Below are 3,708 nucleotides of genomic sequence, written 5' to 3' on the forward strand. Positions count from 1 at the left end.
CCTGGAACTCACTCTGTAGACCAGGCTGTCCTGGAACTTAGAAATCCGCCTGCCTCTGCCTCCCAAGTGCTGGGATTAAAGGCATGCGCCACAACGCCCGGCTCAATATGGTTCTTTATGATGCATTTATAACAGTTTACCTTCCAATGATAAAGAGTTAAACCCCAAACAAAGTTCCTAAACCTATCAGAGCCAAGAAAACAACAAACACAAAATAAAGAAGGAATTGGATTCAGCAGCCAGAGAGAGGCTCTGCCCTTGAGGTGTACAGACCTAGCTGAGGCACTCAGGATTCTCCCACCATCCTGAGTAACAGGCCACTTCTTGAGTAGGGAATCTGGTGACTTTGAGAAAATATTAAAACAACAACAACAAAATAGTAAGGCAAAAATCTTTTTCTTTTTTAAGAACTTGCAATGCTTATTTTTTTTTTTTTTAGGGGAAAATAACAGCTGGTACAAAAGCTTGATGAAAATAACATTTATCTATTCACTGAGCTCACACACAGACTGAAAATTGAAACATATCTGCTAAAAAGACAAAAAGTTCAATTTTCAAGGCACTAGAAATCAAACTACTTTTATAAGAAAATTCTCCCAATCAGACATCATTTAGCTTTACTCTTATGGAGTAGAGACTCCTCAAAAGGCTGGCTTAAATAGGATGAGTCATAAGAGCTAGGTCCTACCACCTGCCCCTCCACCAGACAGGAAGCTGGTTATTACTGGCTTGTAAGGTATTACCACAATCTGGATGCTTAGGCAGAATGCAGGGCCTGCCAGTGGTGCTGACATTTTGGGAAGCCCCTCAAGGGAAGTTTCACAGATGGGAGTTCAGTAGATGGTTTTCTTGTAATTTTTCTTTTTCTTTCTTTCTTTTTTCTTTTTTTCTTTTATTTGCATTTTGCCATTATTTGGGAAAACACAAGGTAAATGCCCCAGGGCCTGAGGTCTCACTCTATCCAATAAAGGGTTAAAAAAAAGTATAGGTACCATTTATTCTAGGTTTATAATCAATATCTAAGTTGAGCTTAGAAGACAGTGTAATGCTAGGTTTATAATCAATATCTGAGTTGAGCTTAGAAGACAGTGTAATGTTTGAGAAACAATTCTTTTGCTTAGGTAATACTGAAAAGAAGACTGACTAAAGTATGTTACAGAACTTCTTCCTAGTCTAATGTTCAAAGGCTAATTCTACTGTAAAGCTACATTAAACATGACAGTACAGTACTGACAAAGATAGACACTTAGGTTAAAACAGAGCACAGAGGCCAAAATTAGGCCTACACAGATATTAGTCAATTGATTTTTGCCACAGGTGCAAAGGTAATTCAGTTGGGGAATTGTCTTCTTAACAGACAGTTCAACTTCAAATGCCAGAAAGTGAAGCCAGAGCCTCCCTCAGACAGAAATGAACAGAGATTGAAGTTAAATACCATTGGGAAGTTCTAAGACTTGAGAAAAAGAATGCATGAGAAAATCTTTGTGACCTTGATGCAGGAAAAGTTCTTGAACATACCATCAACATATCTGTAACAGGAAAAAAGTTATAAATTGGATTTCATCAAAATTATCAAAAGAAAATTTAAAGAGAATAAAAAAGGAAAGGCATAGGTCCAGGGCAAACGTTGACAAGACATCTACTAACAAAGAAGTGTCTCTGTCTGTCTCTGTCTCTGTCTCCTCCCTCTCTCTCTCTCTCTCTCTCTCTCTCTCTCTCTCTCTCTCTCTGTGTGTGTGTGTGTGTGTGTGTGTGTGTGTGTGTGTGTAAAACAAAGGTTAAAAAATGACAATAATACAATTCCCATTTTTTTCAAAAGTAAAAAAGATGTGAAGACTTTGACAAACTAGATACACATGGTAAGTTAGCACATGAAACCAGTTCTGTAGCATTAGTCACTAGGGAAATGCAAATTAAGGCCACAATTGAGACATTACTATTCTTAAAAGAAAAACTGAAACCAGTTCAATCTAACATAGTATACTTGGCCAAGAAAAGGGCTGTAGAAACACACACTATTCCAAAGATGGTTGAGCCACATTCACCACAGGTGCAGGTGACATTCATAGCCAAAGTAATAATATGTGTAAAGAAATGACCTCGTGGAAGATGTTATTCTTGCATATAGGCAAGGCTGTCACCATCTAGCTGGTATCAGATTCTGATTTTCACAAGAACAGTCTTTACTGTTAAAAACTTATGGGATGACAGGTTACTGGGAATGCTTTTCAAAATTACTAGTGTTTCTAAGGAAAAAAAATAGAAGAGGTAGAGGAGAATGAGAAACAGGAACAACCTGATTGATCAAGGGCAGTTACCTTTTGTAGCCTGTGATTGGCTGAAATATAAATGTGACTGGCTGAAATTTAATTGTTTTTGAGCCTCTTATCCTGGTTGTATGGTACAGACCTGCAAAAACATCATTAAGGAAGCTGAAGAGAAATGGAGAAATGGTAACTTGAGGCATACCTGGGCTGCATAGGAAGGCTGTCTCAAAATAAACAAATAGAACCATCTGTCTTGGGTAGGGTTACTACTGCTGTGATGAAAAACCATGGCCAAAACAACTTTGGTAGGAAAGGGTTTATTTGACTTACACTTCTATGCCACTATTCATCATTGTAGGCAGTCAGGACAAGAACTCAAACCTGGATGGAGGAGCTGATGCAAAGGTCATGGAGGATGCTACTTATTGGCCCATTCTTCCTGTCTCAGAGGGAGACAGAGACAGAGACAGAGACAGAACCCAATGATAGCACCAGCCACAAAGGGTTAAAGCATTAGGAAGGTTGAGAACCAGTGCTCTAAGACAAGTAAAATAAAATCTTACTGCTCAGTCTGCTTCTTTACAGAACCCAATGATAGCACCAGCCACAAAGGGCTAGATCAATCATTAATTAAGAAATTGCCCTATAGCCAGGTCTTGTGGAAGCATTTTCTCAATTGAGGTTCACTCCTTCAGAAACTCTAGCTTATATGAAGCTGACATAAAACTACCCAGCATCCCTCACACCCACTCCAAAGACACTGACAAAAGTACACTCTTAGTCTAGGCTACAACCTATTTCCACATCAAGCTAGATATTGTTTACTATCTACAGGAGCTATGTTGTCTACTATCCACAGGAGCTGTTTGGGCCAAGTATCAACTCAGATTTAAGTCAAAATTATTTCAGTATCCTCTAAGATAGTAGTTCTCAACCTCTGAGTTACAACTTCTTTGGGGCCAAATATCAGATATTCTACAATATGTAGATAATGTAAATAGCAGATAGTTACATTATGGTTTATAACTAGCAAAACTACAGTTTTGAAGTAGCAAAGAATTAATTTTATGGCTGAGGATTGTCTTAGTTAGGGTTCTATTGCTGTGAAGAGACACCATGACCAAGGCAACTATTAATAAGGAAAACATTTAATTGGGGCTGGCTTATAGTTTCAGAGGTTTAATCTATTTTTATCACAGTGGGAAGCATGGCAGACATGGTGCTGGAGAAAAAGGTAAGAGTTCTACATCTTGATCCTCAGATAGCAGGAGACTATCACACTGTATACTTGAGCATATATGACCTCAAGGTCCTGCCTACACAGTGACACACTTATCTAACAAGGCTACACTTTCTCCAATAAGGCTATACTTCTTTTTTTTTTTTAATTATTTATTTTTTTTATTTTCTTTATTTACATGTAAATTTCTCCATTCTCAGT

The 3,708-nt window shown here is 38.0% G+C and overlaps 1 long non-coding RNA gene and 1 pseudogene across 1 annotated transcript in view; one reads left to right on the plus strand and one right to left on the minus strand.

The window, feature by feature from the left end:
- Positions 1 to 3,708, minus strand: part of LOC116083744 — a 69,731-nt gene that overhangs the window by 50,653 nt on the left and 15,370 nt on the right. The window lies entirely within an intron of this gene.
- LOC116083985 lies at positions 2,100 to 2,182 on the plus strand (annotated as a pseudogene).

Source organism: Mastomys coucha, unplaced genomic scaffold (assembly GCF_008632895.1).
Source record: "Mastomys coucha isolate ucsf_1 unplaced genomic scaffold, UCSF_Mcou_1 pScaffold8, whole genome shotgun sequence".
NCBI classification, from domain to species: Eukaryota; Metazoa; Chordata; class Mammalia; order Rodentia; family Muridae; genus Mastomys; species Mastomys coucha.